General features: G+C 37.7%; 1 protein-coding gene across 2 annotated transcripts in view; it reads left to right on the top strand.

The window, feature by feature from the left end:
* The window catches only part of LOC125237050 (MAP/microtubule affinity-regulating kinase 3-like), a 296,828-nt gene that overhangs the window by 76,126 nt on the left and 193,230 nt on the right, over positions 1-27,472 (top strand). The gene's annotated exons all lie outside the window — the stretch shown is intronic.

The following is a 27,472-nucleotide window of genomic DNA, read 5'->3' on the forward strand; positions in this document are numbered from 1 at the left end:
GGGAAGACGAATAAAGATTAGGTTACTTTGCCGTGACTGCAGAATTGCACATGTTTGTATCTATCATGGATATAAAATAGTGACTAATCTGTGTGACAGTTTGAAAAAAGAAATTGACAAGGATATGTACCTACTCGTACCTAATTTAGTTTTTCTCCTCTACATAGAGCACACGTCTTTTCCTAATTGTATTGATAATAATGAATTAATGATGTAAGGTCGGGTACTGGGTAGTCTCGCGGTGACAACCTCGCGCCAATTCGTGTTAGTCCTGTAGCAATGTACGGGCTACTTATAACCATGGATACACAGGGGCTGTCTTGTCAGTCAAAAAACTATTTCTTCGTACTCATATATTCAAATGCACGTCGCTGAAAATGCAACCGCTATACCGCGTTACCCAAGAGCGGGGAACGCTCGCGTTGGAATGGTGAAATATGGCCATCTTGACATTTTCCGTTGTTGGTGCATATGGCCTTGCATTTTTCATAGCTTTGCGCATTTTCTATTTGTTAAAGTTTAAAGCGAGCGTGGGTCAAAAGACTGATTCGGAAACGAATGAACTTGAACGTCGCTTGCTTTGACGTCGGAAAATATTCGACAGATGTGAATTATATACCAGAGCTGAGTTCTGTCAATTCCGCTATCTGTAAAATTTTGAAAGGAGGTTGCATGTCGGTTTACAAAAATCATGCATGTATATGTTGGTTATACTTATCATCTTTGTAACAGGTTTTATTACTACTGTAATTAGCATTAATTCTCAAAATATATATCTGCGGTTGATTGCGATAACTTGTCATACATGTTGTGGTAATTAGACTCAACCGCAGACATACTCTCAGAAAATGACCTTAAACTAGATGTTGGCTACCAAATGACCTAGTATTTCAAGATGTCTCTTTATTTCTGAGATAAGAATGTTGTGTTACGATGAATTTGACTAGTTTGACTCTTTCGTATCTCATAAGTCATATCTCATCATCATCAATCATTTAAGAGTTGGACTCTTGTCGGTGGAGCAACTTCCATGCGTGCCGGTCTTCTGCCTTCCTTTTGACTTCCTGATACGACACGATATCTCATACTGTTTTCAAATATATTCTCTTCGTTCCTCTCAATAACCAACCAACCAAGCGGTAACCAAGTTTTAAACGAAATTCGACCGAATACGTTACGAAGTCTCAGTAATTACGTTTCGTATCTCCTGCGAGTTAATCTTTGAGTTAAATGAACCCGCTGCTATGTAAATGTACCATGTATATTCATGTCTATGTACATTTATATGTACATGTCTGGTAAACAGTGTAATCGAAGGAAGTTTCCATCTTGATGTGAAACTTGGGTTCGAGAAGCAAATTAACAATTGGTTATATCCTTTATTTACCTAATTTATTATAGTCGGAAAATTACGGGTAATTGATTAATGCGACTAGTTCAAGACTGCGTAAAAGGGCATACTGAAAGAGCTGGGCTGATATTAGGAATGAGTATAGAGAGTTTCAAAGTAGCGCCAATAACGGAGAAGTGGGTATCGGTATGTGATGGAATGAATAAATCTCTTAGAGGAAAAATAATGTTAGCAATGAATGTTGATGGACAGAGAGGGAGGGGTAAACGTAAACCTAAACAACGATGGATGGATTGTTTGAAAGAGGATATGAGAATAAAAGAGTAAGCGCTGATGGCGAAAGAGAGAGAAGAATGGAAGAGGAAGACAAGGTGCACCGACCCAACATAACATGGTATAATGGTAGAAAGAGATGTAGATGATAATTTAGCAATTATTTGTAGATTTTACTTGCAATTGTTCGTGTCTATAATTACATAAGGTGTTAAGTATACAAGCATTTTCTCTTATGTAAAAACTGATTATTATCTGTCTTGTCACGCGACTCTCATCAGCCGCTGGTTAACAAATGTTTGTTAATATTTTATCTAAATACAATCTCAATATGGATTAGTTTTACACCTGCTACATGCAGTGGAAAACTACTTACTAGGCTATCGTTTCGATACCCAAAGTTAACAGGTCCCATAAGATTCTAATTAGAATTACCTATGCTAAGATTGGCAAAGATTAATGTTCGTACGTAAATACTTTCGTAGCTTAGGCCCACTTGCACCAACCACTTAACTCAGGGTTAGTGGGCTGTCATCTGTCAAATTCCATATACAATGGGTTAACCCACGGGCACATCTCGGACACTGGCGATCAAATATATGAAAGAGGCGCGTTCCTAGCACACAGTCTAAGCTCGTGTAGGTGAACACGTACCATGCTTGTATGAGTGAGGTATGACAGGTCGACTGTTCGCTTTTTTGACAGGCGGTAACTGTGAGGGGGTGGGCGGCACTTTCAGCGAGGAGCGGGAGTGGCCATACTGTATGATAGTACTCTTTATTATACTGTGCCTCGGGTTAACCCTCCATTTTCGTTGGTGCAAGTGGCCAGTGGAAATCCTGCCAGAAACGTAGGTTCTTCCATTTTTCCTTCAATATAAAATTTATATTGTCCCATAATCATATCCTCGATATTTTTGCAGTGCTGCTGCATTTTATTTATATTAACGATGACACCTACAAGCCAGCTATAAATACAGGAACAAAGGACGCCCCACACATCCTGAAAGTCTCCCAGCTCGCCCGATAAATCCTGGCCACATAGGACATCCTGAAAGTCTTGCCCATTCTTGATGTATGGAGTCTCGCCCATATTTACTCAGCTAGATAAATCCTGGGTTTAATGACCAGAAAATTGTTAAACCCCATATTAGTTTTTATGCACGACTAAGGACCATGCATTTAACAGTATAGCAGACGCATTCGTCTTGCTGTGTTTAGATTGGCTAGATATAGCATTCTTGATGTATGGAGTCGCGCGCGACAAGGCAAGCTGTGCTAAAGGGGCAGGGGTCACATTTAGAAGAAAAGCGTATTCATATTTACTCAGCTAGAGTGGTAAACATCCAAAGCCTTCGGCGACCGCTTACCTTGGCCATGGTTTAATGACACAATTAGCGACAATAATTGTCTAAACGAGCAAACCATCAATTATTAGTTTTTGCACGCCCTCTTCAGTCATCGTATTATGCCATGACGTAATTTGCTTGATGGAACATAGAACATACCTAACAGTAGTACAAGATATACAGCAGAAGTGCATTCCTTCCTAGGACAATCTTTGTTTGCGATGACTTTATATTGCATGTATTACTTACGTTTCATATTGCATATTGTTCAGATATATTCCTCTGCTGGTAACACTCTCAGGTTCGGTTTAGGTCAGCCATCTATAATATAGTAACAATTTTCCGGGTAGGAAGTAATGGCAGTCGCAGCGTCGAGTCATATTTGGGTAATTTATGGATGAGGTTCGACACCAAAGAATCTGGACTAGTGAGAATGCGAACTAGCGAGCGATGGTCAGATGTTCCGACTGACTTAGTGCTTGATTTTTTTAGTCGAGAGCTTCTCATTCCTTTAAACTAGTCCCTTTGTGGTCTGTAGACAACCTGAATTATCATTGCTCCTAACTCTTGAGGTAAGACATCAAGATGTTATAGCGAGTGTCCGAAACGAAGCTGAAAGGCAAAGACTTGTAACTTAGAATACCTAACCTATGTCTAACTGACAGAAGTTTGTACAGGCTGGTCAATTTGGGATTTGGGCGACGTTAAGTTTGTAATTATGATTTAGTTTTGTAACAATGGGAGTGACATTATCAAGTATTATAAACCCCCTTTTATAAAATAAAGATTTAAATAAAAACAAGCCCTAGCCTACTGTAAGTCTGTTTCTTTGACTCGAGCATGCCAGCACGCCCTTTTGTGAGCGATGGTCGGATTTGCCGACTGATGGAACGCCTAATTTGGATTCTCTTTTAAATATTCACCGACCACTGATCACGTTGCCTGATTATTTGAATTCTTTGGTTGGGACCTTGTTCACCTTTCAATTAAAAACTTTGCGAGATGTATACATATAGGACATCCTGAATTTATTTTTATTTTTAATTGGCAATCGCTTAGGTATTTGTTATCTAGAGTCTTCATTATCCGTAGAGATAGGGATTGATCGAAAAGCTGAAGAATATAATGATAGAATTGATGTCATCCTTACAAGCAAACGTTAAAATGTATCCAACCACCTCTTTGTAACGAAGTTTTGTGAAGGTGTTAGTGAACTTAATTTGTACATACTTGTAAGTGGCGTTCCATTCGTAAATGGTCCTAATGCTTAATTTGCAATAAAGACGAATGACTCTTGGAATTACTTTATAAAACGCCCTTATTGCATTTGAAAAATAACGACCCTTTTGTTATGGAAAGGCGTCATATACGTGGGTAGTCAGTTGTCAATGGTGTTGACTCCATTAAAATGGTGTTGTTGACCGGAAAGCAATTAAGCTTCCATAATTAATGATTTTAATGAATTGTACTTGCCTCGCTTTATCAGTAATTTGCAACTGAATAGCGTCATTCATTCTTTTGTTCAGACCACGTTTTAATGTGTAATACTAAATTAAATTGACATGAAATTGTAATATTTAATTTCAAAACACACTCTGGTTTTTTTAATACAATTTTGTACGTTTTATACGTAAGTTTTACCCATACCTTATAAGTTATAAATTATCGTGATAAATTCAAAAAATGCAGAAAGAATCATGTGATTTTTGCGTTTTATGTAACCGGTACGAAACCGGGGCGGGTAAATTATCTTAAGACGAAATTCAACTTAGCGAAATATATGTAATCATTTTTGTATAGCCTTTAGTTTTTAGATCGCCAATAAGCCAACAATCCTAAACTATCTAGTCTACCTACAACAACATACGACTAGGCATACATGTATGCTAAATTCCTTTTACTAATATGACTTGAATTCATAACCAGGTTTCAATAAATGTGTAACTGTCGACCTAAAAACTGGGTTGCGGATTTCCATTCGGACATCCGGCCATCGATTAACTTCATTTAAAACATTGAATTCACGAAACTCGAAACTAAATAGGGTAATTCCATGTAACAGAGTAATGTAAGTGACCAATTATTTGCATGTTTTTTTATTCATGGTGCTAATTTAAATATCAATATATCTAAGGATTAAAAGTAGGCTTATCTAGAGATAAATTAAGATTTCAATTTGCATCATAAATAAAAAAACATGCAATGAAGTGGTCACTTACATTACAGTTACGTGAAATTGCCCAATACATTAAACCCAAGCTTATATTGTAAAAGGGGTTAGGCTGGTTTTAGTGTCACGCGGACCGACCGCGCGGAGCGATCCGCACGAACAATCTATATGAAGTTGATGTTGTTGTCCGCGCGGACTCGTCCGCTTTACTCTAAAACGCTCTCTGAATTTAATACGATTTGTTTTCGGAACGTTCGTATTTGTCACGCTAGCTCAGACAGTGTCAGTACGTCTTGTACTGAGACTGACTGAAATAGCATGACACGTTCGTACGTTTCCGTAAAAATACGAAGGAAAAGCTCTTCACACTACATCTGTAATACATAGTCTGGCGCGGATTGCTCCGCGTGCCACTAAAATCAGCCTTATTTTAGCGTGACATGACGTGAATGGGGCGCGAGAGAATAGTTGACAGGGAAATGTTCATTCACTCAGTTTGTTTCAGCCTGTATTATACGGGATTGTGAGCGCTTTCAGCCGCTCCAGAATAGAATGCCGGTACAATGGTGCCGTAGTGCAGGGAGGGCAGTAGGGTATATTAGCAGGGGCGGCTCACTCAGCGATCCTTTCACCGCGCTACAAGTACATGCCGGCGGCCGCGAGTTCGCGGCCCATTCACTGGCGACGACCTTCGCGCGGCGCAATAGAATTCAATGTCGTCTGCACGCGTGCGGTCCGTTTGTTAATGTAGGTAAGAATTTAGAATGGCGGCGTTTTGTAAACATCAAAGGAGTGAGCCTTCTGCACTTGTACTATTATATATTCTGTGATATTAGACAATTGAAAATTATACAAAATCGGGACAAGTAATATGACAACCGTTATACAAGAAGTTAGAGCTCAACTGGGATGTTCTTATGGTTAACAACGCGCATGTAACACCTCTGAAATGGCTTTCTTAGGTTCCGGACAACGCTTACCTACTATCAGGCGGACCCGTAGGCTTGTTTGAGGCTGGCAACTCAATGAACGTTTGCTAAAGTTTGGTTCTATGAAATGAAGGCCCTGTTTTAAAAAGTTTTCTAAGTCGAGATGAAAAAAAAAACAACATAAAAATCGATTGAAGAATGCGTCCTGCTATCCTAATAGACAAGAAAATACGGATAAACCAACGAGTTTTTATCCAAGCTGAAACTAAGAACTTTGTTGTTTCTGTCTACTACTTTTTGCCCTAAACTCTGCTAGGAAATCAAAACTTTGTAAATTAGATTTAACGTTGAAAACGTAGGCAACTTGTTTACATTCTCTGTGACATGAAAATACCTACTTTGATTCAGAGAATTCGTTTGAGCGGGTTCGCATTCTTTCTGCGCACATTATTACAGGCTTTGTTTTGACGTTGATTCATACCACGTTAGTAAAGCCTGACCAAAAATATTTATTAATTAATTTATTTATTTATTTAAACTTTATTGCACAAATTATCAATAAAAAGTACAAATGGCGGACTTAACGCCTTAAGGCATTCTCTACCAGTCAACCATTGGGCAAAACAGAGATAGTTAGTTTGGTGCACAATATTATAGAGCCAGTATGAGATTGTAATGATTAAATACAAGTCGATACCTACTATTATAAAATAAACATACACAAATACAATAAAGAAACCTACATATCTGGGCGACCGAGCTTCGCTCGGTTCTATTTTAATATATCACGTCTTTAGATGAAAAAGAAACTCTTATAAAAACAAAAACAAAGACAAAAAACAAAAACTTAATTTCTGGCCGGGATTTGAAACCCTTGACACCTACGATCTATCTGCGTACATTAGACCGACCTCGTACGACTGAGTTAAGCGGAATCGATGCGCGCGCGGCGAAATTAAGGACCATATTTTATGTTTTCAAACGCGAAAGAAAAACTCATGAAAACTCGAAAATTCGCGTTTTCCGGGATCTAAGGCTACGCTAGATCGATTTTTCACCCCCGAAAACCCCCACATAACAAATTTCAGCGAAATCGTTAGAGCGGTTTCCGAGATCGTCGGTATATATAAATAAATAAATAAATATATAAATAAATAAATATACAAGAATTGCTCGTTTAATAGTATAAGATATATATTAGTATAATACAAATACATATATAAAATACACATACATAAATAAATAAATGTACCTAGTGCGAGACATATGACTATTTTCAAATATATGACTATTTTCAAGAGGGCTCTATTATTCTGATGTATTATTATTGGTCAACTCTGTAGGTGTTTTGTTATTTATGTAAATAGATGATATATTATGTCTTATGTAAGCAATCAATCATCGTAAATAATAATTGTCACCATCTATTTTCGTATCTACCTACCGCCTTTGATTCGCACCCACGCTGTCTCTTCACAAAGCCTTCATGACCACATGGAACTTATTCAATGGAATATCAATATTTTATTACTGTAATTGAGTTTGAAATCCAGTACCAAGTTTATTGTGGTAATGGTACAAGTTTGGAGAACAAGATAAATATTAAAACATAAGATTTACATGAAATAATTCATAATTCATAATTCATAATAATTTATTGGTAGTTTAAAATTACATGTCAATAGTTACAGTGCGTATTTACATTTAGTTTATTACAATATTTCAAACCATTGGTTTCACATAACTAAATAACTCCTTGTGGTCGTAAAACGTCTGCTCGAGAAGCCATTTTTTAAGTTTTGCCTTAAACAGTGCAGCACTATGCATCTTTTTTATTTCGTGTGGTAGCTGATTGTACACCTTACGGCCCATGACGTGGGTAAGTTTTTTAGACTTAGCTAGTCGATGCGGCTCGAGCCGCAGTAATCCTGCGCGCGCGCTTCGGGTCTCGTACCTTCGCGGGGGCTCTATGATGGGGTTTGAGCTCACTTCATCACGCACAATATTAGCGCGTTTTGTACAAGAATAACTGACATAATGAGACTACGTATTTAGAAGCGTTTTCAACTTGTGTTTAACTTAATCGGTACAGGTTTCAATCGCTAAAAGTATTGTATAGTTTCAGAAGACATTTATTCTAGTATCGAGAATAAACATACAATTATTGTTTATTTTGATACACACAAACAATAACCCAAGAAATAAGTGAGACAGTTTAAAGTGTACTTGCGTACGTTTATAACTTCTACATTACAAATTGTGCATTTTAAGAAGAAACCTTGCTACACCAACATTTAGTTCATATTCCTATACTACTCGAAAATGTTCAGTTAGCAAGTCGAAATGTCAGGTGTATTAATACAACTGGTACCGGTTTTGAGACAGACGGCTGTCTTACGGAGTATTCGCGATAGTTCATCAAAGACCAACGTATATATGACCTCTTATTACATAATGTATTCATTTGTATCCAGGTCTACAATTTGCTGGTTACTCTTGAGAATATGGTCTGAGTATACCTACGTTATTATTATCGCGAAAGGGTAAAGATCAATGGAAATGCGGTTCGTGTTTTCATTGCTTCCTACTTTGAATGGTATTGCGAATTCTTTCTTTGTTATTGAGAATTCTGTGTTTTGGGCGCGTTTGAAAAGGAAAGTTGATTCACAAAAATGCGTAGTATTGTGTGAATGTGTAAAGTTTTATCTCGATTGCTTGGAAAAGCAAGAGGTTACGAGTATGTCATGAGTAACAGTTTATATTAAATGCTTCACACTACTTGCTTTAGTGAATCTACCTTTCCTTATTGGCAAAGTCTTCACAATTAGGTACACCTTTACCTAAAAGGTTAAAAATATATGTATGTATAGGCGCTTTATTTGAAACAAGACCCAAAGTGGCGATTGCTGTGTCTTCCAGATAATACTTCGGCTTTTTCTCTAATCTCCTCCCGACATTTATCCGGATTTGTTTCCTATATTCCATCATTCCATAATCCAGGATTAGCGTTATTCACCTGAGCGGATCCAAGGGTCACGAACATCGACATTTTATCTCTATCACTCGAATATGCAAGTGCGATAGAGAGGTAACGAAGTTTCGATTTACGATGTTCAGTAGGTCTTCTGATAGTCAGGGATTCCTCAAGGTCGCTATACCGGTTTGGTCACCTGCCTGTTTTTTGTGTCACGTTGAGGCAGGACTAGTTTAGGTTGCTAGTTTGTGTTTAAGTTCTTATTGGTTTACTGCAAGTAGTTTATTGTTGTTTTCTATAGCTTAGGTATTAGTACATATAAAAAGTAAACGTTCCACTTCATAATAGGACTTTATAGCACTGATTCAAGTTTTTTTTTTACACAATTGCTAATGTTACTTAAGGTTGGTAATTCAAAATCTGTCACTTTATTGTCCTGAGCTCCTGAGTCCTATTGCCATCTTTGTTTAAAGGAACTCAACATAGGATGTTACGACAAAGTCATATCTTTAAAAAAATGTAAAACGACTAGCACACACATCACATGTCATTATCAACCGGGAGTCATAACATTAGACACGCCACTCTGAGTCTAGATGAGTGTCAAACGGTTTCTCGGAATATGCGGATGCCTCATTAAGGTAATTACCTAACGACCTACCGCCTAAGGCTACACCACAACTGGTCTTATGCAATGGAGGAAAACTATTTCGAAGGTGTACAGAATTCCCACCCGACCGCTCTGTTGCACTCAGGCAGACTACGGTCTAAATAAAACCAGATAGCTGCAAAACATGAAGACTAGCACACACATGTCACTGCTTCATAATAGACTAGACACTCCACTCGGACTTTAGATAAGTGTCAAACGGAACACAAATAGTTCTACGGCTATGACGCTGTTTTCACGGATTTGGATCAAACTCGGATCGGACGTTTTGCGGAACCACTCGCTCTTTTGTTTCTTGTACATCTGATGCAATTTCAAATAGAAAGTATCTCATTGCACGAGGCGTACTAAGACCCTTTTGTGTGTAAAAGCCGCGTATTTGTTATTCGTACGCTTTAAGTAGGAATTTTAAATACACATTTTTAAATACATTCTAAATGCTTTAAATTTGTTAACCCTTTGAAATTAGGAAGCGACCTCAGAATTTTAACAATAGAAATTCCAAAAGCTCTTCCGTTTCCATCTACATAATTAACTTTTTATCCAACTCTTTTATTAATATTAAACAGCCAGATATCGAGCCTTGAGCTTATCGGATTTTATTGAAAAAACGGCTGGGTTAGAGTGGAGTCTAGATAGTTTGGTACAACTATTAGAGGTCAGATACGTTTCAATTACTTTAAAGTGCTCCAGACGGATAGAAAATATCGAGATTTTACTCACACTCCTGTATAAAATAAATAACAATATTGATTACTATTCCAGACTAGTTAAACTATTAGTAGTTCTGATGTTTGCAGAATTTAAATTAAAACTTGTTCTATCTCTGTGTGTAGACTAAACTTTGTAGAATCTCAGAATGGTCGAGAAATAAATTATTCGTCTTATTTAGCTGTAATTATAACGAGGACCTAGTATTCTATCTTGTGGCGGCTTTTTTATTCTGAGGTACATCAATCCTTCATTTTTAAAGCGATCCGCTTAGGATGAAGCGAATGGAGATTAAAATTTGGAAATTGGAAGAACTGAACGCTTCTTAGGAAGCATAGGTAGTGGCATTATACAAAATTACGCGGGTAAAAACTAATTTACAACTTTTTCGATAGATAACTTTTACCCAGTTAAAGCAAATTAACTAATCTAAAGCCTGATATGTTAGCCGTCAATTAGTTTGATACGCCGTATCCAGTGCGTCACTGCGGTCGATATGGCACGACCGGTATTAGACGACATCGCACAGAGTGAAAAGGATATACTCGAGTTGCTTTGTCACATTGTGACTGGAAATAGTGGACATGAACATGGACTGAATGGACAAACGGTTTTATAGACTTTTCAAACATGTTTTTTTTTTGCCTACGGATTCTGGCGGTATGATAGATCTAGTGAAACTTGAGCTCTTGCGCGCAAGACCATGCTTGAAGTCGCGATAGATTTATAGATTTATTAGACCCCCTGGAATATAGTACTCCTTTTTGGCTTAATACATTCTGGCTAAAGTTTGAACTTTAAACAAACTTTGCGGTGGCAATATACCCATATCCCATAGGAGACAGACTTGATGTAGCTCTTCGCGTGAAAACTTATCGTGGTCATATTCTAAAGGGAAAAGATTTAGACGTGACAAAGGTTGGTTTTAAATGTTTAGAGGTTACCTACATCCAATCCAGTTGTGTCAAAATCTTATGCGAGTTTTCCTTCCGTCTAAACAATCCCTAACAGTCTAAACCAGATGGCGCTGTTTCATCGCAAGAATGTAACAATTGCACTACTTTTATTCTTTTCACACCACACCATGTTTGCCAACAGCCCTTTCTAATTACGTACTGCAATGCAATACGTGTATAAACAGCCGATTGCTATCTCAAACGCTTTGATCACTCGGTGCCAATCATAACGTAACTTGAGAAGCTGCTCTTACTGTAATTAGTTGAGTAGATATTAATAGTTAAATGAGTTCTGCTGTGAGGAATAGATGTAGACATATAGGTATGTAGGTTCCTTTATTTTCTCAATTTATAGCAGAGACATTTTTAGTTCTGGATAGGTTTTTGATAGACTGACTGTAGTCGGTGAAGTCAGACCATGTTATCGGATATGGCAAATGTTTTCGACGAATGTGAATTTTAGGCAAGTAGATAATCTTTGGATATCAAAGTTTTTAACAATAAAAATGAAGCATTACCAGCATGTTAAGTTGCCTGTGACGTAATATCGTATGTTCAACCGATATTTTTATTGTCCAGTTTTTTATTCTGTTTAATTACGTTGTTCTCCATACTCCTTGCGTCTAGCATGATGACATCCGGGCCATCCGGCTAGACTTACATTAAAATGTAGCATCAAACAAAGACATGTATCACATAATGCACGTGCCTATTCATACATTAGACACATAATGCTCACACGCACTCACTCCCCTAATCGTTAGCGAGGACTAAGCATCGTTCAACCACTTGAATATTTGCATGGCAATATACCTTCATTACAGACATGTCTGTGAGGGCTGCACCTCGCTTCGCATGCATTTAGAGTTGTATAAGATACTAGTTACAGCTAGAAAATATACCTATCGCAGAGGGTATCGGTTCATTGGCAGATCTCTTCAGAGAGAACAAATTTGTTCAGGCTATAGGTTACAGTACAAAGCACCATTCGATCATTATCGAAATGCCATGGCAACAAAAAAACTTATAACATTTAGGTTTAGGTATTTCAATATTTCTTAGGGACAAAATGTTAAAAGAGGTTGTGAACAACTAAAATAAACCTGCCGATCAAGAAATTTAAGTTCATTTCCCTTTTATTTTTTGTGGCAAAATAAGCCTTTCCTTTGAGATAGGTAGGTTTTACTGTACCTAATCTAACACTAAGATACAGCGTCTCAAATACTTAAGTATAAGGTCGGAAAAATAACAAAGACTCCTTATCAGCCAACCAGGAGCACTAAATAAGGATTATGATGTCCTCGGCATTTTTCACGGTCGCAGATAGACTTTACTTTCAAAGGAAATAGATTTTTGAACGGCAGGGCTTTATGATTAACGACTTTTGTGATTGACACTTTCAGTTTTTTCTTTTTATTCTGGAAAACTGAATTGAAAGGTTTAAAATGTAGATAATATTTGAAATTCCATCTTTATGCTTCTTGTCTAATTATTTTAAAGGTTCTTTAAGAATAGGGTGTAACTTAAGGGTGGTTATGTCAATAGGTTTATTGGATTCCCTATAAAACAAGGCACTCACTAGGCGTACGCCCGCTATTCAGCTAGATTTAAACCCCAATTCTCCATCGAAAATATCCAAAAACATCCGTATTGGTCCTCCGTGCCGGATAAACATCGCCCTCACAGTAAACTGGCCATATTTACGACTGCCACCGTTGTCGTTATTTACTCGCTTCTTTACCTGGCTGCAGATATTGGTTTAGCGAGTATTGCTAGTAGTCAAAGAAACCAGTGTAAAGTGATCTAAAGACCTGAAAAACCTCGTTTTTCCTCCGTGCTAGATGTATTTGTGGAATTTTTAGGGCATTTTTCAAAAATCATATTTGTTTCGAAAATGCATCCTAAACGTGCCAGTTTAGGTGTGCTGTGTTACGTTAGACTCGTCGTGTTACGTTTACGTTAAACGTTGTGTTTCGCGTTAGGTCAAATGAAATTATGGAAAAATATTCAAAAATATTATAAAATATTAAAATATTAATTTATTTTTATTAATATTAATAATAGATTAAGAGTTTTGTTTGTAAAATTCTATAAAAAATGACTGAAATAAACAGTTTAATTTTTTTTTTTCTTTTTAAGAAAAAAAAAACGCTAGAAATGTTGATATTTTTAACCCCCGATATTTTGATTTCTGATTACGCAGCACCAATAATAAACTGGATGGATGTATCTTTAAACTCGATGGTACTTGACTACGTTTGGAATAGAACGTTACCTCTGTACGCGGACCGATCGTAAAGTCTTTAGGTGCGGCATCTAAGTTTATGAAGATTGAAGTTTTGGCTTAATGATCTGACGGAGATGTAGATAGACGAAACAAGTGTGCAAAATAAATATTAGCCAACTTCGTAAGCATTTCGTAAATCTCCCTATTCTTCTGTAGTGGCGCGACGGAGCCAGACTGCGTTACGATCGCTACGTGGCGTCAACGATTGTCACTTACACTAAGTCCAGTTAATGAAATAAATGCTTTTGATTTGATTTGAAGTCCTTCTCTCCTTCAATTTGTATAACAAAATCAGGCGGTATAACCTCGTAAGGCCCAATGTACATTACAATGTACATAGTGTTGCAATCTAATTTGAACCTTCCATGAACTGAATAAAGTAGAATTTCCATTCTTACATTGATTTTTGAAACAAACGAAAATCTGACCAATTTATTTATAGAATAAGGTTCAAATTCAAAATGGGAAAACTAACTATGGTGGGCCTTACGAGGTTAAAGATAAATTCCTTCAAGGTATTTTATTCTATATCAACGTAAAATAAATAAGCTTCACGGAAACAACTTTAGGCATTCCCTTTCATTATTTTCTTAGCAACCGCCTCGGGCAATATATCAATGTTATTTCCAAATATAAACTTCCTTTATTAATAAAATTGCTCTCTTGTATTACGGGCACAGAAGGGACTTAATAAACTTGTTCGTATTTAATACAAGACGCTTACAACGCAAACAAATTAAATTGTCCAAAGATTATTAATAGAGCTTAATTTACGTAATAGAGCTTAAAATATAAATTAGCTCAGATCTTTTATAAGCGGTACAATTGCCGTCAGATATATCTGAACGGCCAAGGCTACTACAAATATCCGAACACGCCTCTACTGTCAAGGCGTTAGTGCGTGTTCGATATATCTAATGGCGACTATACACACTTGCTCAGGGTATCTAGTCAACGTCACAAATATCATAGTAGCTTACGCTTTGTTAGCGTGTCGCAGCTCTCTCTATCGTGCCAATACGGAAGAGCTATAGAGAGAGCTACAATACACCAACGAAGCGTAAGCGATTGTGAGTTGTGACTAGGCTTGTGTCGTTCACGAACTATGAACTGTTAGGAATAAAATCCCATCAATGACCGAAATGAACTGAATCTTGCCGTGCTCTGAGAATCGGTCTTTGCTCATTTAGTTCAGTATAGGATCGGCGAGCGCGAGCGGTTTGGAACGAGAAAGAGTGTGTGACTGCGCCGACCGAGAGCGAGAGCTACTTAGCAGAGCAACAAAAAACGTCAAGTTTTCATATTGAACTTCGGTTACCCAACCTTTCGGCCCGGAATGTTACTATCTATGGACTATTCGTATCATTTTGACACTATTCGGTCCCATTCGTTCTGATCTTTCCGACCGCAGTGGTCGCTGGTCTGGCTGAACTAAATGAGCAAAAGACCTAAAAGATCGAACTAGTTCGTGGGAGCGATTGAACGAGATCGGAGCGCTCCGATCAACGAACGAAACGGCACAAGCCTAGTTGTGACGTTGGCTAAGTAGGTACCCAGACCTATAGGCGGTACGAATTATAGTATTGCGTGGTGATGAATGCGCGCACTAGATATGATCTCTCGGATCACTGTTCTCGTGTTGTCGGTAGCCTTTGCGATATATGTACTTAGATTATTGAAATATTTGCACAAAAAATAACCCGGCAAATGATGATATGGCTATTAGTTGTAGCAAAACCGCTTTAATAAAAATATAACAAAAAAATCATAACCTGTTTTTTGTTTGGAATGGAAGAATTCGCTCGGTCGCTGTTTATTAAACATTTAATTTTTACTAATATTTCATATTCTCTATGGGAAAGTATATGATATTGATAATTTTATCTGTAAATATATGCGATTATTTTTAAAGTATGTCAAATAAGCTTACCTACAGGTCCACCTGATGGTATACCGTCTCCGTTTCCTATGGATGCCTGAAACTCCAGATGTGACATATATACAATTTCGTGGTTGGTGCTCAGTATGACCTAAATGTTCACCCCGCAAATTATTGCAGGTGGAACAGACATCCTCTGTATTGCGAAAATGATGCTATATTATTTTCCCTAAATTGATAGGTTACATGCAATTTATGGTTAATTAAATTCCATGCAAATCAAACTCGATTGAAATGACGGACGTCAAATGCAATCGTTTTCCACATCAATGGCGATTGTCTGTTGGGGTTATTGCATTTCGTTGTGATTCGAATTGAATTATGGTAGTTTTTGTAAGTTGAATAATTATTAACAATTTAAATCACACATTGGAATCGCTGGATTCTTTCAATAACTTAGTTATTATAGAAAAAAAAACATTACCGGTTTTTATAAACTGAAATATTGGGTTGGTAAGAAAGTAATGAGCGATCGATTGAATTCCACATAAAATTTTTGAGAGAGTTCTAGAATCTTTTATGGTCGAAAGTATATAAAGGGCGAGTCGCACAGTTTCTCGTCAGTCATTCACTAGCTGTCGCCGAGCTAATATAAGGAAGAAAATGGACGAATTAAAAGTGCATGTAAGGCATTGCTTACTATATGAATTTCAGTCTGGCCATTCAGCCGCCGAAGCAGTGCGTAATATATGTCAGCGTGTTGCTCCTGAAGTTGTGTCTGAGGCCACAGCGAAACGATGGTTCCAGCGGTTTCGTAGTGGCGACTTTTCATTATCAGATCAACCTAAGTCTGGTCGACCGGTGAAGATTGATGTAGCCAAATTAAAAACCTTAATTGAAGGAGATCCGAGGCTAACGAGTCGTACTCTTGCTACCGAGTTAGGCTGCTCTCATGTCACCATAGAAACACATTTACACGAGTTGGGAAAAAACTACAAATACAGTGTTTGGATACCGCACGAACTTGATAGATATCAACTAAACCGCCGTGCCGATATCTGCATACAACTTCTGTCTTTTCGCCGCACATTCAACTGGTTGGACCATTTTATCACTGGAGATGAAAAATGGGTCTTATATATAAATCACACACGCAAACGTCAGTGGCTAGCTCCAAACGAAATAGGAATAGAGGCACCAAAAACAGAGCCTCACCCGAAAAAAGTTATGCTGTCCGTTTGGTGGGATATTCATGGTATTATTCACTGGGAACTCTTACCAAGTGGAATGACTGTTACCGCATCAGTATACTGTAATCAGCTTGAAAATTTAAACCAAAAAATCTGTCAGAATCGTCCACAGCATGCTACAATTTTTTTCTTACACGACAATGCTCGCCCACACATTGCAAAAGTGACTCGGCTAAAGCTATTGGAGCTAGGTTGGAAAGTGATACCTCATCCACCGTACTCTCCAGACTTGGCACCTACGGATTACGCATTGTTCAGATCGCTAAGCAATGCCTTGAATGAAAAAAAGTTCGATGATCAAGCCCATCTACGACAGTACATAGCTCAGCTTTTTGAATCTAAACCTAAGAACTTCTTCGCCGATGCTATTCATTCTTTACCAGAACGATGGAGACAAGTAGTAGATAACGAAGGCCGTTATATTTTTGATAAATGATTAAAATAATAAATTAAATAAAAATTACAATATTGGTTATGATTCGCTCATTACTTTCTTACCAACCCAATAGATAACATACACCGATCAAGCCCGGGTCTCCAGACACAGGTACACCACCCCGACCGCACCGCTGTAGTGGTTTGAGCACGTCAGCCGCGATAGCTGGAGACCCGGGTTCGATTCCCGGCTTCGCCCCCAGTGGGCTTGATCGCTTTTTCTTTAGTATATGTTATCTACTCCAATAATTTATATAAGTGTTACTACAAAAAAAAAAAAACAAAAAATATTTAATAAAATACTTTGATTTGTTCCCTACGTCGATTACCGGTTTTTGTTATTGGAACATATTTTTGCACTCACGCTTTGTCATTACGGTATGGCTTCTGAAATGAAAGCAGAGACGTTTATAGCCCATATTTCTGAAATGGACAGTAATAAAAAGACCCCTTCCTGGTGATGAGTGGCTTGGAGTTTTAATTCAATGTCGGGCAACAAAGCGGGGAAATATAGCGATTTATATCTTTTATTACTTTCAATCACATTTCTTACGAAACATACATACATACATACATGAAATCACGCCGGTATCCCATAAAGGGGTAGGCCGAGCACATGAACTACTAAGTTTCAGTGCCACTCTTGGCAAAAAGGGGTTGAAAGAAATCCAAATTGTGACATTGCAGTGACAGGTTGCCAGCCTCTCGCCTACGCCACAATTTAATCCATATCCCACAGTCGACTTCTACGACACCCACGGGAAGAAAGGAGGTGGTAAAATTCTTAACCCGTCACCACACGGGTTCTTACGAAAATAAGCGAATTATTAATGTAGCCAGGAGAATAAGTATTGTGTACGTACGTAAGAAATGCTCTTGCGGTAAGGTATGACTACCTATAGTTAGCAATGTTAGTATTGTTTTAACACTGCCTAGCCATAAAATGATTACTATATCGCCTTTATTTGGTATCATTACGTACAACATTGTAAAGACACATGTAATAAAATCATACCCTAGCTTTCCCCCCCTCTACTAATGCATAATTTTTTTTTTGTTTGATCAAAGTATCTCTTATAGTTTTTGAGATAGGTTGATTTAACTGTAATTTTGGTTAAGTTATTGGTTTATTATATTTGCTGCTACGGAACCCTTTGTGCGCGAGCCCGACTCGCACTTGGCCGGTTTTTCATTATAGTTTAGGTAATATCTATTACTCTCGGTCTAGTAATTGTAATCTATACAAAGAAAGTATATAACCTTGTACTAACCAAGGTTGTGCCTTTTGTCTACAGAGCCCTTTCATGCAGACAATAATTTGATAGACGTAACGAGCGCATCATTAAGATGGCTATATCGAATAACATATTCCATTGTTTATCAATCATGGAGTTTCAAGAATCAGTTCTTGTACCATACGTGTACGGAATGTATAATACACGTGTAAATAAACAAAGTGGTTAATTTCTTGTCAAGTCGAAACTTCAGAGGGCCGTCTGTACTGAAAAACACAGATACACGTGCGAAAAGGAAATTTGTAACTCATATGGATTTAAAACACGACCGAAGTTTTGCACTACCATTTTTCCGCACTTGTATCGTAAAGTACTATTAAAAACGTCTGCAAACGATGCTATCAAGCCTAATAGAGATAAAATAAAAGTGAAAATAATACACTCTTGGTTGCTGTTGAATTTCCAATATGACTTTTGCAATGGTAACCGTTTCAGTAGTGTAAAGCTCTTACGGTAGATGTCGCTAGGAGTACCTGTCTCATAAGGTGGGTATATTCGCTGTCTTGGTAGCTCAGATGAAAAGCACTGGGCTAGCGATCCAGTGGTCGTGGGTTCAAGGTCCATCCCACCCGAGGTAGTATTTTTTTTTTTTCACTTTTAATTTATCTTTAAGCTTGATACACGTATTGTTTACATAATACCTTCCTTTATATGGATTCATTTAAACGACTTCTATGTTGTTATCAACTTATCACTTATCTTTATTTCATATTAGGAGCGATCTTAATTAAAATACTGAGAAGAGCCATTTATGTTGATTCAATTTACTTTCCTAGAAAGTCGGAATCGATGATTACCTGATCGAATTTTCGGAGCAATATTCATTCAATTCAATTCAATTCAATATTTATTGATAAAACTATAATTTAACACGTCATAATAAAAACAATACATTACAATAATTATTGATACATGAGTTACAATTCTTATACATTTACTTATCTATTGTTAATCTGTGTGTCCACCAGTATCATGCAAGGCTTGTATACCTTAAATTTGGAAGAATTAAAATATACAAGATATAACTACCTTTACCTCGTGCCTTTTACGAAGAATTTGTATCTAATTTGAACTCAAAGAGAAATTTTATAAGGGCAGAATATTTTTACCTAGACTTTCTCGTCAATTTATAATCTATACTTATATCTAAATAGTTTCGAAGCATATTCAAGTGAATATGCTTTCAATATCCGATATCCCTTCGCCGAGAGCTATTTACCAAAGGGGGCAGCACCCGTATAATCGGCGGTCCATTGGAGCATGGCAGACTGCTCGTCCAACCAATATACTGGCTATGTACCTAGTGTACTATCTAGGCTACAACAAAAAGACAGAAAGAACTTTACTGAGGAGACGTTTTTTGAATTACACTCAGACGTCCGTTGCGCGCCCCGAGACACGCAACGCTTAAGTGGGAACGCTGGCTAAAGCCCGTCGACTCAGTTGGCTTGGCTCGTTGCGATACTTAGTTCAGTAGCTTCGAACTAAAGATTATGCTTAGGGCGATAAAACGTCGGTAAAATAAGAATTAAGAAAGTCTAGTTCTATTCGGTCTTTGCGTGATTGTGCGTCCGCCTAATTGGGTATGGGTACGGATAGTAGTAAGATGTATTACTTTCACTTTTGTTAAAGAGTACGATTTCTATAATATAAACTTATTTCCCACAACGATAGACATTAAATTACCGAGTAGGTAATTATCGTTCAGCTAGGAATCTACAAGGTTCACCACACCTAGTGTTACAAAATCTTGCTTCACCCGATTTATGTCGATGCTATTTAATAGCTAGGCATTTACCCAGTGAATTCTGACAATTGATGAATTCAGATTTTGTTATCATTTGATTATATTTTTAGCGCACAGCTCCTCAGAACGTGCCGGACGCATAAATTCAAATTTAGCAACTTAACCGTAGCATCCGCTATATTCGTCCCCCACTCAATTTTCGCAAGACGTATCGACAAATTGTTCATTTCGTCACATGACTTGTTGTAAATAAAAATGTTTGGCGGTCCTTAGCAACAGGATGATTTGATATAAAAGCATTCCACGAGTATGCCTATTACGAAATGTACTTCTTCTAATATTTCTGAAAACGCCAAGAAAGAGGCGTCGTGTGTCGGACAATATTTCATGACTTATTAGTCATTTTGACTAACAAATTGGCAGGACATTCAAGAGCTTTACGGATATGACCGAAGTAGCTGCCATACAAAAGTATATCGTAAGGAACATTCTAGTGGAATGGGCGGCAGTGATCGCTTACCATCAGGCGACCTGTCTGCTCGTTTGCCTCCTATCGCATAAAAAATGCATCTCTAGAGATCTTTTAACCGGCTGCAGAATTTTACTTGATAAATATTAAATTACCTTTTTTGTATTTGTTATTGAAAGTATCTAGTCGAAACAATGTCAAAAGGTGAATAAACGCTAGATTAAAAAATACGCATTTACGGAGTAAATGGCGTTTGAAATACCTTCAATTTGGAATTCGCAACAATAAAGGGCTTGAATGAATGTTAACTGTTCAGTGAACGCTTTTCCATTTAATTCGTATATAATTAAATTCATCGTAAAGCAATAAGTATAATTTGAATTTGCTGCGTGAACAAGACAATCATTTAGGCACAATAGATTCTAAAACTATTCAACTGTATACTGATTAATATATTGTGCGTACGATAGGATTCCCCTGAATGCAAGGAACAGATGTCTGCGTTGCGTAGGCCCACCGCCCAAACACCTCAATATTATATATTTTGGACCTGTTATTAATATATCGACCACCTGTCTTTAACTTGGCCACGAGCCAACATATCAATAATACCAATCTAATAAAATCTCCAATATTTAGGTGAGATCTTAATTTACTCCGATTTATTATTAGCTGGAAATTGAAAGCGGAGCTATATTGGAACTCGTATTGGGAATCGCCGTGGGTGTTCAAGGTTCGATGCTGTGTACGTTTTCCTATTACGCTTATCTGTGGAATGTTGTTTACTTTATTTCGTTTCAATATGCATCTGCGTATTTGTAAGGCCTCCTTGAAACCTTCATGTTCCGTAAGGTGATATGAAAAGTTAGATTTTAGACTCGTATTAAATCAAAATCTTGTCTGTGTGTCAAGTTATGATGATAAATGTAGGTGTGTATGAATCTGACTCTCTTTCAAAATCTGAATTATACCTCGGTCATTTATTGTTTAAAAACAATTGCGTGAAATTAGACAGATGACAGTTTGATAGCTAGTACAGTGGCTACTATTCTACTGCTGATCGCTACGAGTATCAGATGTGTCAGAGTATCGAGTGTCATAAACGCACTCGCCTTGACCATAGATACATGTTCAGATACTTCTTAGAGTATTGGCCGCTTCGATATATCTGACTGCACACTCAAACATGCAAACTAGATAAGTCGTAGGCCCTTTAATTGGAAAGGAAGTCCATAGAGCGACAAACGATTTGTCATCAAGGAAATACCGATCGGCCTTGCCAAAGGACGCGGGCGCAAGTCGAGCGTGCAAGAAAAAGTAGTGGTTTTAGGATACCTACGTGACTAAACCACTTTATGTTGTCGTGTCAATTAAACTGTAAAACTGAATGTTATATCGTCACTACTTTTAAAAAATCTCATATCTCACACTGCTCCTCAAAGACAAAACGTAGTAAGTATATGCATTAAATACATAAATACTTAATACATTTTTCTCTTCATTAACAGAAGAAGATACAAGTTTTTTTAAAAGTAGTGCCGATATACTCCCGGGAGGCTACTACATATTTTCTTCTTCTTCTTCTTCTTTATCATCATCATTTTGCCTACAGATTAATCAAACAGTGTCAGGACTGTCAGTTATAAACGTTTTTCATGGCTGTGTAAGCCAATATTTTCTGTAATGTTTCGGTGAACGATGCAAATATTTTCAAGGCAATGATTTTTTTCCTCTTGTGAAGAAGGTTTTTCCTCAATTAAGAACGATAAAACTAAAAAATATGTGTGAAAAATATATTATCCTCCTACGATCGTTCATTCTTATTATCATTGCATAAGTGTGAATGAGAAGCTCTTGGATCCCGTCATCAGCAAGTGTCGAAGCATCGAGAGTGACGAGATACTCGACCCACTGACGGAGCTATAAAATATGAGTCAAGTTAGATGCCCTGTTGGATACTAGGTCAATATTTCCCAACCAGCTGTCGCTTATAAAAGACGTTTACTTCAAGCGACTGTGAAGTGAAATAGAAAATTCCTTCAAAATTTTAATTGAATTAGAACTATTTTTAGAAATCAATTATACCTCGGTAAACTTTATTTTTGCGACGTCTTCATAAACAATTTGGTTTACAAAAGAGAGACGTACTAGTACTCGTATTTTGGTAATAATTTCTTTCTAAGAACCTATTGGCCTATTTCTGGTAACTATTGAGGATTTAAATAATGGTCATTGTTCGGAGAAAGTGAACAGCGCCTCCAAACGTTTACTTACTTGAACCAAAAATTACAATTACTTGACGTATTCGTTATCGAGTAACGTCTTCTAAAACGCAATAACTCATGCCAGAGGCTCTGCTGTACTTGTTTACAAGTGTCTTGATGAACCGCACGATCCTCACATAATTAACGTGAACTAAACTCGATCGTATTTGTTTTTAACTGCCTTCTGGTTTATCTCTCTATCAATTAGATGCATCTTAAGGCAGTTAACTTTATTTTTACGTGCCGTTGTTTACGCCTGTTGTATTTCTTGTGCGTAGAACATTAAAAATAAGAGGTAGATTGTATCGGTATATCGAAATTTAGGTGTCTTATTTGAGGAAAAGTAGAATTAAAAAAACAGATACATCAGTCAGATAAATATTAGTTTTAGTACTTTTGGTCGTAATAAATTTTTGCACAGGATCATGAGAATATCTTATTTTTCACTCAATTGGCAAATGACTGGCACTAATAGTGGAACATTAGCTGATAAGATAATGTAAACTACAACTTCCTACAACGGCATCGATAACATTGCTTAAAAAAGTTTCTTCAAAAAACGGATAGTAAATAAGTGTCGCGTGACTGAAACTTGCAAAAGCAAAGACCACTCAAAAAATTCCCTTCGCTTCAAGCTCACCAGCTTAAGAAATACCTTTCATTGCGAACAAATTGTACAGAATATGAGCCAGCCAGCTACCATTATGACTGCCTAGAAAATACCAATTCATCTCTCAGCTCTCAGATAATTATACCGCGTTTATCTTGTAATCCCCTTTGCACGACAATGTTTTTAATTAAAACTTTTTTCGTGGCGTCGTTTGCGGGGATCAAGTTGTTTGTAATTCCTTTAGGTTTTTTTGCTCTGTCGCCAGTTTTTAATCTTCATGGCGCAGAAAGATTTAGCGAAGTGTAAATCGCTGATTTAATGTTTAGAAAATTATAGTGACCGTTTCTTGTCAGTCAAATGTATATTATTATTATGTGTTTCTCCGTTTTTAAAGTCTCGGGTCTTTCGAGCCCGGTCATTTATAAGGCGTGCGTGGGGATATAGATCCAACACGTAGAGGCCGTTTGGAGATATTTGATGTCATGTAGAACGCCTGCTGGAACCCATTCACAGGTACAAGAATAGATACCTGTGAATCGGTTTCAACAGGCATTGGAAACTATTGTAAATAATATGGATAGAATACTGGTCTATGGTTTAAGTTTGGGTGGAAAAAAGATTGGGCTATTGCAGAAAGAAATCGGACACCTGCCATAACATTGTTGGCACAAGTTATCTAGGCAGGCGGTGACTTGCCACTCGGTAGATGGGCACCTGATTCGCCATCGTAGAGACGGCCAGGCGCAACACCGGCATGAGTGGCTCAGGGGTGTCGAGAGGTGGTGCTGCGCTTTCTCCGAAGTTACTCGCGGCGTTATGCCCTTTAACACTTCCACCCCTGGAGCGACAGCTCAGACGTTCCTCTCTGGACGGCCAATGAAGGCAAGCCAGAGCTGAGAGTCCTGCGGGTCCCCTTGGGGTTCCACTCCGGCCGGCGAAGACACGCCGGAGACGGAGACCCTGACCGACTCTCGGGAACACTCGGGTCCGTGGGGTCGTCACTCCCCAACAGCTCGCCACAAGCTGCCCTGCGGGCTTATTATTATTATTATTTGTTTCTCCGTTTTTAAACTCTCGGGTCTTTCGAGCCCGGTCATTTATAAGGCGTGCGTGGGGATATAGATCCAACACGTAGAGGCCGCTTGGAGATATTTGATGTCATGTAGAACGCCTGCTGGAACCCATTCACGGGTACATATAGATACCCGTGAACCGGTTTCAGCAGGCATTGGAAACTATTGTCAATAAAATGGAAAGAATAGATCAGGTCTATGGGTTGAAGTTTGGATGAGTTATGAAAATTGGCTATTGCAAAGGTCCGGACACCTACCATAACATTGCGTTAACAAGTTATCGAGGCAGGCGGTGACTCGCCACTCGGTAGATGGGCACCTGATTTGCCATCATAAAGACGGCCAGGCGCAACACCGGCGTGAGTGGCTCAGGGGTGTCGAGAGGTGGTGCTGCGCTTTCTCCGAAGTTACTCGCGGCGTTATGCCCTTTAACACTTCCACCCCTGGAGCGACAGCTCAGACGTTCCTCTCTGGACGGCCAATGAAGGCAAGCCAGAGCTGAGAGTCCTGCGGGTCCCCTTGGGGTTCCACTCCGGCCGGCGAAGACACACCGGAGACGGAGACCCTGACCGACTCTCGGGAACACTCGGGTCCGTGGGGTCGTCACTCCCCAACAGCTCGCCACAAGCTGCCCTGCGGGCTTATTATTATTATTATTATTTATTTATTTCGTGTAACAGAGACACATATTTTGTTAGTACATACATGAATGAAAGTGACAATTAATTAAGGGTTAGTAGGAGCCTAAATCTAAAATATTTACATATAAAGTTAACCTACAGAGCTACCACTGTATGGTGGTCAAAGGGGAATGTAATCCCGCACAGTGTAGCAATAGCGGACAATCAGGCTTGTCCGCTATCATTCTCAGGATGACATTGGGACTGTCCCGCACCCGGCGCACCAGGGATGCGGCGCGCTTATTATATGCCTGTGTAAGTAGTAGATCCCAACAAACAAAACATCCTTATAAAATCAATCTATAAGGGCAAAACACTCATAGTAGTTTTAAAATAGCATTCATTATGCCAGAGTTCCTTATAGCGGCTCATTATAAGAGAATTTGGCCTAATAGTACATTTACTCTTATAATTTGGCCATGTACACGTTAATAAGTCAAATTTATATGACTGCAATAAGGGTTTAAAAATATTTACTCTTATAGTAGCTCATTATAAGAGGATTTGGCCAATAGTACATTTACTCTTATAACTTGGCCATGTACACGTTAATAAGTCCAATTTATATGACTGCAATAAGGGTTTAAAAATATTTACTCTTATAGTAGCTCATTATAAGAGGATTTGGCCAATAGTACATTTACTCTTATAACTTGGCCATGTACACGTTAATAAGTCCAATTTATATGACTGCAATAAGGGTTTAAAAATATGTATTCTTATAGAAGCCATTTAAAATGCCTTTTCGCTGTATAATATTCAAAGCACTATAAAAGCTTTTGTTATGGCCAATTATTCTTATAAAAGTAATGCATAAGATAATTATGATGCTTTATGCCTCATAGGAGCATATTATAAAACGTCTATCCAGCATACAAATTATAGCATTTTATAAAGTGTTTAAAAGAATTAAAGCAATACATTTTCTCTTATACAATAATTATAAAGGCATTATTCTTGAAAGTGTCGTATTAAAAGTTTTTATAAAACTTGATTCGTCATTTTGAAAATCCAGCGAATGTGAACAATCTGATCCCAACTTATCGATTAGTGGTTCCGTAGAGGATGCCATTATGGAATAATTATAAGAATATGCAGGCAAGCAGCAGTGACAGTAATACAGGTATATCGTTAAATGATGAATTGAGTTTGGATTTAGCTTAATAATTATAGTTTTTGTTCTTATTTAAGGTGTCTGTAGCTCTGCGGTGAAAAATGTTAAGGTATATACAGACAGCGGGGCCGCGGGGCAGATCTCGACTGGAGGGCAAATGTAACTGGTCCATTGTTTCCATGTTTTACAATGTTTACATTATTAAATAGAGTGTCCACCGGTTATACCAGACTAGCATGCACTCGGAGGTGGCCAATTATACATAACTGAGCGTATAAGAGACTATTACCAAGGCACTCAGTTTTTTTATCCATCAGTACCTACTAATATTAATTTTTAAGATTAACTTTATTAGAATAAGTTCCAAAAGTGTATTCCTTACTTTATGGACTTTGGTCTGAAATGAAAAAAAATCTTTTATTGCGGATTGTCATTGTGAATGTTAGACGATCTGAATAAGTGAATACAATGTTCGGCTATTTTAAGAAGAAACCGATTTTATATGTAGTCCTTTTGGGACTAAGACAGATTAAAATTGAGGACAAATAAAGACAAACTCACTGTTTTTAAGATATTTATTTATGTGCAACGAAACCAAACCGATACAAGTAGGTAACTTTATAAGATTAATATTTTCAGTTCTATTGCTCACGATGTTGCTGTTTCAATGAGTCTACATACTTCAAAATATTAATATATTCTTCAGAGCGCCTACACGGTGGTAGAAATTGTAATTAACCTATCAGTAAATTTCCAAAATAATAAGTAGTTTCTTTTATCGAGGTCTTCATCAAATTCACAAAAGATATATTAATTTTCGTTTTCTTGTTTTGAATTATCAGCGCCATCTTTGCTTGGTGTGATTTTCTTACAACCTAAACTATTTCCTGCGTCCTCTTCCATTTTGCATGTTTTCTGATCCACCACTCTGGGCTTATTTTTGGGTGTAAGTAATGATTGTGACTGATTTTCTCCATCAGAATATGT

Source organism: Leguminivora glycinivorella, chromosome 20, assembly GCF_023078275.1.
Source record: "Leguminivora glycinivorella isolate SPB_JAAS2020 chromosome 20, LegGlyc_1.1, whole genome shotgun sequence".
Classification (NCBI taxonomy): Eukaryota; Metazoa; Arthropoda; class Insecta; order Lepidoptera; family Tortricidae; genus Leguminivora; species Leguminivora glycinivorella.